We start from the raw sequence: 9,239 nt of genomic DNA on the forward strand, positions 1-9,239 counted from the left end.
TTTCTAAATTGTTTTTCAATTTGTTTTGATCTTCTTATGACTTTATTAGTCGATAAACGGCAGCGTCATCCGCCAACAATCAAAGACGGCTGCTCAGATTGTCTCCCAAATCGTTTGTATAGGTAAGGAGCAGCAAAGGGCCTATAACACTACCTTGGGGAACGCCAGAAATCACTTCTGTTTTACGTGATGACTTTCCATCCATTACTACGAACCGTGACCTCTCTGACAGGAAATCACAAATCCAGTCACATAACTGGGACGATATTCCATAAGCACGCAATTTCACTACAAGCCGCTTGTGTGGTACAGTGTTAAAAGCCTTCCGGAAATCCAGAAATACGGAGTCGATCTGAAATCCCTTGTCAATAGCACTCATCACTTCATGTGAATAAAGAGCTAGTTGTTTTTCACAGGAACGATGTTTTCTAGACCAATGTTGACTGCGTGTCAATAGACAGTTTTCTTCGAGTTAATTCACAATGTTTGAACACAATATATATTCCACAATCCTGCTGCATATCGACGTTAACGATATATGCCTGTAATTTAGTGGATTGCTCCTACTACCTTTCTTGAATATTGGTGTGACCTGTGCAACTTTCCAGTCTTTGGGTATGGATCATTCATCGAGCGAACGGTTGTATTTGATTGTTAAGTATGCAGCTAACATCGCTTGCTAATGTACTGAAAACTACGTTAGTCATTTTCTGATCTGTCAAATGTTCGGGAAAATTCTTTCGCAATTTTTCAACAAATCCAGTGGGTGCCAGCCAGTATATCTTTCGGGAGGATCAGAGCTTTCTTCACCCTCTAATAGTTTATTATGAGCTACCCTATCATTGGCACAACTGGGCTTGTCTCTTATTTTCTTTTCAAATTCGCATATCTTGCGTTGAATTTTTGAAGTGTTTTGGTCACATTTCTGCTCGTAAATATGTACCAGTTTGCTTATTTCTTTCTCAGAATCAACCACTGTCATTCTCAAACGTGAGTTTTCATTGCTACATTCGTCAACAATTCCGGTTTTCAGACCGAAAACTTTTTCGTCCACTTTCGCTACTACTAAACGTTCTACCGTTTCTTGGATCTTCATGATTTCTAAACCGAATCTTTTTTTGATATTGGTCTGCCCCTGATAGGGGCGACAGTGGTAATTATGGTATTTATTTCAAGTTTCATGTCTTTGATTGCAATACTGAAAACACCTACTTCCTCGTCTACTTTTTCGATCTGTTTACTGATCTTTACACTCTGTGTTTTCATTTGATGATTGAGTCTACTAATACCACTTACCTATGTTTGCAGTTGATTCTCAAGACCATTAACTTGTGCCCTAATTTGACTGTTAATAATGCTGCCTCGTTCTTTAATGTGTGTATGTAAGTTTTTTTTTTTTTTACTGTAATTTTATTGCCCTGCTCCACACGGGGAAGCAGCGGTACTGTTGTAGATACGTTTTTAAGATATCATTCATACTCCAAGGTTTTTCACTGTATTGCTCTACCGTATCTTCATGCTCTTCTCCGTATCCTCATGTTTCTCGATCGCTTCTTTCTCTATTTGTGGCAAACTAAACATATCAACGGATTCATTCACATAGCCACTATCTTCCACGTAACCTCTCTCATTTTTCCCTCTTTTAGTTCCTGTTTTCTTTGTAACAGACTCATCATTTGAATCTGATCATTTACGTATGCATGATATGCTACGTAATTCAATTGTCGTTGTGTGGCGCTACCTGTGTATTCATTTCAGTAACTGCTATCGGGCTCCAAGCTGTTTCTCGGTACGCCTTATACTGTCTCGTTCTGTTCTCTTTAACCTACTGCTTTTTTTTGTATCCATTTGCGGCTGAATAAGAATTACAGTTTTCTTTCGAAAATGCCGTAATATTTGCTATTCTTTGTTTTACTGAATTTACTGCAAATTCGTGCCGCTGGATATTCAGTGCTCGTAATACATATATATTTCGTGCTTATTACATATGCTACGGTCAGAAAATTACTGTCCATCCGTCGATACCTTTATGCTCCAGTCATACTGTGCCTTGTGTTCTTTTAATCGTCGCAGTGTGTGGCTTTTTGTGTGTGCTACTTTTAAACAGTTTTTTATCTCCATTTTACAGTCACCCCGTTTTTTGTCTATTGCCTTCCATTATGTTCCCCCTTTTTTATATCTATGTTAACCTTATTCTCTCCTTTGCTGTTTTTAATTGTCTTCTGTTGTTTTGTTCTATGTCTTTCGGCTGAAGAGCAGCGCATATGCTGCTGCCAGCCCGCCCCGATGCGGAATTGAAATACAATAAAGAAAAAAAAAAAATTACTGTGTAATAGAGTGAAGTACATCCTGCGACGCAGAGCCACGTGAAATGTTAAAACCTGTTGTTTCGAGAACGAGAATCATTAAATTGGGTGAAGTAAGTCTTATTTCAGTAATTGTACTTTGATGAAACTGTAACTACCCTTTCAAGAAAATTTACGTGGAGTATCTTACAACTTACTCCCATTGAGTATTTATGTACTTTACGGCTCCACAAAGTTTATTAACTTTTGTTAAGGGAGATAACTGATTTTCAGTTAAGTTAAATAGGATACTCGTAATTATCGTAACACTTGGGATAGGGCCTTCTCTAGGTAAACGACAAAGGATAAAATACGGTGGCTCAACACAAAGTTTACAGAACACAAACTTATTATTGAAAGAAAACCACATAAATGGGCCATGCAATTATACAGTACTCAACCGTAATTTGAGATGAAGGTGGTGGCAGTGTCGGTCTCCTGTGCTGTTCGAAAACGGCGGCATAAATGTCCATGGCTCTTGCTGTGTAACTAGCTCTGAAAATTCTCTTCTTAGCGTCGAATTTTCGTAGTACAGAGCCAGTCGAAATATGCCATGAATAATAAGCTAAAGTACGTCCACATGCGAGGCTGTATTGTATAATCTTGCAGTTCTTCTTGCCTCTTTCAGTTCATCAGATGCGCACGCTTTGCCTGCTATCCACCAGTTACGCCACGCGAGAGCCTTGCGGTTCTAACGTCAGAACCACCTATTCCCGCCTAGCCATTTCAGTTGAGGAGGGACTTTCGTCCAAGTTTTAAATGGTTACAAACCTACTCCCCTGTGCATGAACCAGTATTACAAGTAAATTTTTTACATTTTCATTCTCTTACAGTGTATTACTTCCGATATTATATTCATAGATTACCATAAATAAAGATTAAAACATTTACATGGATGTTACATCAAGGACTACAGAAGTCACATTAAGTAAAAACAGACAAAATCGTTAGATAATACAATTGTAGGTAATATCGAAGGCTCTGAGCACTATGGGACTCAACATCTGAGGTCATCAGTCCCCTAGAACTTAGAACTACTTAAACCTAACTAACCTAAGGACAACACAGACGTCCATGCCCGAGGCAGGATTCGAACCTGCGACTGTAGCGGTCACGCGGTTCCGGACTGAAGTGCCTAGAACCGCACGGCCACCACGGCCGGCCGTAATATCGATAACAGTGTTATATTGAGAACTGCATTCTTGCTTTTCGGTGATATTACGTTCACTATTAGTGGTGAATTTTTCTTATCTGATCCAGATTTAAAGTGAAGTTTTAAGAAAATGACGGTACTAAGATATATACGAGGGCAATCCACAAAGTACATTACGTTTTGGAATTAAAAATAAATAAAGTATTGGAAATTTTTTTTATTATATACAGATGAAAGCCACACTTAAATACTACTTTTCTACATAGTTGCCATTTAAATTAAGGCACTTATCGTAGCGATGGACGAGCTTGGAAATTCCTTCGTCGTAAAATTCGGCCGCCTGCGCCTTCAACCACGTGGTTACCTCTTCTTGAAGCTGTGCGTCGTCATCAAAACGCTGCATAGCCAACCACTTCTTCATTGCTGGGAATAAGTGGAAGTCGCTCGGTGCCAGGTCGGGACTGTACGGCGGATGAGGAAACAACTCCCACTTAAAAGATTCGAGAACTTCACGAGTGGCATTTGCCGTGTGGGCCCGGGCGTTGTCGTGAATCAGCAAGATCTTTGAGCCGAACTTTCCCCTGCGCTTGTTTTGTATTGCTCTTCTGAGGTTGTGCAGAGTTTGGCAATACCTTTGAGAGTTTGTTGTAGTGCCTCTTTCCAGGAAATCCACAAAAACCACACCTTTCCTGTCCCACAAGAAGAGGTAACCACGTGGTTGAAGGCGCAGACAGCCGAATTTTACGACGAAGGAATTTCCAAGCTCGTCCATCGCTACGATAAGTGCCTTAATTTATATGGCAACTATGTAGAAAAGTAGTATTTGTGGTTTTCATTTGTATATAGTAAAAAAAATTCCAATACTTTATTTATTTTTAATTCCAAAACGTAATGTACTTTGTGGATAGCCCTCGTACTAAACGACTTACATCAAATTTTAAGCTTATTGAAGAAAGTATAGGAAAGATATTAAAAATGTTATTGTGGCACGGAATAAATGAAACACACTTTAGCTAATATCGTGTTTCACCTCAAGTGAATGTATTAATACGTACAATGTTATGTTCATTAGCAATATATAAAAATATTTGAAAATAATTATGTAACTGTTCTCTATTGTTATTGTGAAGATTTTTTTAACTATATATGACGGTAGTATCTGTTCCCGAAAGAACAGTTACCGTCAATGACCATGCAGCTTTGCTAGAAATCAAATGATAATTAAATGGACACCCTAGCTGCAAGCAGGCGTTGATACACTGCATTGGGGACATGTTGAAAATGTGTGCCCCGACCGGGACTCACGGGGAGCGTGCAAGGGATAAGTCCCTGCAGACGCACTATCCTCTGTGCCCACGGTGGCTCAGATGGATAGAGCGTCTGCCATGTAAGCAGGAGATCCCGGGTTCGAGTCCCGGTCGGGGCACACATTTTCAACATGTCCCCAATGAAGTGTATCAACGCCTGCTTGCAGCTAGGGTGTCCATTTAATTATCATTTTATTGTGAAGATAGTACATGATGTTCGTAAAAGCTTGCTATTCCAAAAGTGGTATGTACATGTACATTGACAGTTGTTTTGGTACGGGGAATGTAACATTGAGAATTCAGCAAGAAACTAAAGAACCTACTTAGGGGTTGCACGTTAGTTAGGAGAGCTGACTGGGCAACAGGTGAAAGAAATTAAGTTTTCCACTTGTTTTGACTACCATGTAGTGCAATTTCTGAGACTAAGCTGTCATTTATTCGACACTGAATGCCACTATTTTCCTACACACTAAAGAACGGGTTATAAAAAGGAGTGAAGCTCACGTCATAGCAGGTACAGACAGCTGGTTAAAACCTGAAGGCGGCAGCTGTTATATACTCTGGCATACATTTTAGTTAATATCGAAAGGATAGGCTAGTGGGAAACTGTTGTGTAACTGTCGCTGCAGACAAAAAACTCAAATTTACCCAGAAAAAAATTGATTCTGCATGCGACATTATTTGAGGAAGACTCAGTATCAAAAGTGGGCATAAAATTGTAACTGGATTCTTCTATCGAATACTAGACCCGCCTTCTGATGTAACCTAATGCTTCAGAGAAAAGCTTACTTCGTTTTTACATAAGTTTCTCGCTCATACTCATGTCATCATCGGAAGAGACATTTTTCATCCTGCTATCAGATGGGATGATTACAGTTTTTTTAATGGTGGGCGTCACAATATATCGTGTTAAACATCACTAAATGCCTTTTCTCCAAACTAATTACAAAAGTTAGGTCGGAAGCGCATTGCTCATAGAAATACATTAGATCTAATGCAAACGGACAGACCTGACCTCTTTGAGTATGTCGACATAGAAACTGGTATCAGTGACAATGAGGTAGTCGTAAGAACAACGGTTACCGAAGTACAATAGGAAACTAGAACTAATAGAGCGATTTATACGTTCAGCAAATTTTACAAGCAGTAGTGTCATCTCTCATTGAGGAACTCGAAACTTTTAGGTCAGGACAAGAGCGTCTACAGGAACTATGGCTCAAGTTTAAAAGAATAGCCTACCATGCACGAAAGACATTGAAGTGACGAAGGTCATGGGATGCCGAAGTGTCGGACCTTCTTTTTTCCGGCGTTGTGCGCCTCTACAGCCTTCCATAATTGCGAAAGTGTTGCCAGTGGAGGATTTTGTACACGAACTGACCACTCGATTATGTCCCTTAGATTATCGATCGGATTCATGTCGGGCGATCTGGGTGACCAAATCATTCAGTCGAATTTTTCACAATGTTCTCCAAACCAGTGGCGAACCATTGCGGGCTGATGACATGACATCGTTGTTTGAGAACGTGAAGTCCATGAATGGCTGCAAGTGGTCTCCAAGTAGTCGAATATAAACATTTCAATTCAATGATCGGTTCAGCTGGACCATAGGACACAATCTATTCCATGTAAACACAGCCGACAACATTATGGAGCCACCACCAGTCTACTAAGTGCCTTGGTGACGACTTTGGTCCATGCCGTCTTGCAGTCTGCACCATACTCCAAATCCACCATCCGCTCTTACCCACTGAAGTCGGGACTCATGTGACCAGACTACGTTTTTCCAACTGTCTAGGGTCCAAACGATATGGTCATGAGCCCTAGAGCGGCGCTGCAGGTGATGTGCTGTTAACAAAGGCAGTCACGTCGGGCGTCTGCTGTCATAGCCCATTAACGCAAGATTTCGCCGCACTGCCCTAACGGATACGTTTGTCGTACCCCCCACATGGATTTCCACAGTGTTGGCTGTCTGTTAGCACTGACAACTTTGTGCAAACGCCGCTGCTCTCGGTCGTTAAGTCAAGCCCGGGGTCCACTGCTTTGTCCGTAGTGAGAGGTAATGCCTGAAATGTGGTAGTTTCCGAATAGTCTTGACGCTGTGGACCGCGAAATATTGTATTCCCTAACGAGTTCCGAAATGGAATGTCCCATTCGTCTAAACACCCAATCTGTTGTAAAATATAAGGTTTATTAAAACCACCGGCCGCTGGTGGCCGAGCGGTTCTAGGCGCTTCAGTCTGGAACTGCGCGACCGCTACGGTCGCAGGCTCGAATCCTGCCTCGGACATGGATGTGTGTGATGTCCTTAGGTTAGTTAGGTTTAAGTAGTTCTAAGTTCTAGGGGACTGCTGACCTCAGATGTTAGGTCCCATAGTGCTCAGAGCCATTTTTTTTATTAAATCCCCTTGACAATGGTTTGAACGTTTTTGAAAACGTATGCTTCAGAAGGAAATACTGACAACTGGATTACATGTTGTGGCAGACGTACGTTAAAATATAGTCCAAAGCCGTCAATCAATGTAAAATTTCTCCTCCGTAATAAGTAAAGCATTCCCAGCATGACTGTTGTCATTTCGTATTTCCTCACCAGTGTAGAGCAAGTGAGTGAAATAAGTATTAGTGTCAGCGATAGGAAGTGGTTGAAATCGTTAGAAATGAAAAAAAATGAACAAAGCTCCATGGCACGATGGAATACCTTTCAGATTCTGTAACTGCGGATGACTTAGCTCCTGTTTAACTATAATCTATCGCAGATGTCTCGAATAAAAACTGTGCCCTGTAGTTGGAAGAAAGCATAGGTCGTACCCATCTACAAGAAGGATATCAGAAGTGATCCGCAAAACTACCGTTCAATATCCTTGACATCGGCTTCTTACAGAATTTTAGAACATTTTCTGAACTTAATTTAATGAGGTACCTTGAACAGAATGACGTCCTCCACACAAATCAGCACGAATTCCGAAAACATCAGTCCTGCCGATGACATTGTAATTCTGTCAGAGACAGCAAAGGACTTGGAAGAGCAGTTGAATGGAATGGACAGGGTCTTGAAAGGAGGATATAAGATGAACATCAACAAAAGCAAAACAAGGATAATGGAATGTAGTCGAATTAAATCGTGTGATGCTGAGGGAATTAGATTAGGAAATGAGACACTTAAAGTAGTAAAGGAGTTTTGTTATTTGGGGAGCAAAATAACTAATGATGGACGAAGTAGAGAGGATATAAAATGTAGACTGGCAATGGCAAGGAAAGCGTTTCTGAAGAAGAGAAATTTGTTAACATCGAGTATAGATTTAAGTGTCAGGAAGTCGTTTCTGAAAGTATTTGTATGGAGTGTAGCCATGTATGGCAGTCCTGTGTAACCCAGTACCCACTTTCTCGCATCACATTATGAAATCCATTGATCAAGGCAGTCAGACAGATGCAGTATTTCGAGATTTCCGAGAAACACTTACCTCATTGCTACATAGACTATTATTACTAATAGTGCGATTGTGTGGGGTACCACGCGAAATTTATGAATGGATCGAGGATTTTTGTTAAGGAGGTGCCAGGAAATTACCTTTGATGGAGGGTCATCGATAGGGGCTAAAGTAACTTTTCAGTCGTGCGCCAGGGAAGCTTGTTGGCATTCTTGCTTTTCATCTTGTATATTAATGACTTTGCGAAATATATTAATTACTAACCTCAGACTTTTCGCATTTGATGCAGTTATCAACAATGATGTAGTTCTTAAAGAAGTTGAACATATATTCAGACAGTTCTTGATAAGATTTCAAAGTGGTGCAAAGATTGGCAAATTGCTTTACATGTTGAGAAATGGAAACTTTTGCATTTCACAAAACGAAAAGAATGTATCCTGAGACTACAATCCCGATGGATCGGAGTTGGAATCGTTTATACAACTCATACAAATATCTAGGTGTAGAATTGGAACGATGACAGAGCCTCAGTCGTAGGTCTAGCAGGTGGCAGACATCAGTTTGCTGATAGGACATTACAGAAATGCAGTCAGTCTACAAAGGAGATTGCTTAAAAATGAACTGGGCAACCCATCCAAGGATATTACTGATGTGTGTGGGAGCCGTATCAAATACGACAGCAGGGGATATTGAATGTATACAGAGAAGGACAGAACCAATGACCACAGGTTTGTTTGACACGAGGAAGAGTGTCACCGAGACGCTGAACTTGATGACTCTTGAAGGTAGACATAAGATATTCCGAGAAAGCTTGTTTATGAAGTTTCAAAAACCAGTTTTAAATGACTACATTAGGAATATACTACAGTTTCTTACTATCGTTCCGTGAGGGATTCTCAACACAAATTGAGATTAATCGCAGTGGGCACATATGCATTTAGTCATTCTCCCTTCACTCCATACGTGAATAAAACGGGAAAAAGCCTTAATAACTGGTACAATGAACTTC

General features: G+C 40.5%; 1 non-coding gene across 1 annotated transcript; it reads left to right on the forward strand.

Annotated features, from left to right (window-relative positions):
* The first annotated feature begins 4,849 nt into the window (after positions 1-4,849).
* Positions 4,850-4,924, forward strand: Trnat-ugu (transfer RNA threonine (anticodon UGU)). The gene has a single exon. It is a non-coding gene; the product is annotated as a tRNA-Thr (tRNA).
* The last annotated feature ends 4,315 nt before the right edge of the window (positions 4,925-9,239 follow it).

This window comes from Schistocerca nitens, chromosome 3 (genome assembly GCF_023898315.1).
Source record: "Schistocerca nitens isolate TAMUIC-IGC-003100 chromosome 3, iqSchNite1.1, whole genome shotgun sequence".
In the NCBI taxonomy this organism is placed as follows: Eukaryota; Metazoa; Arthropoda; class Insecta; order Orthoptera; family Acrididae; genus Schistocerca; species Schistocerca nitens.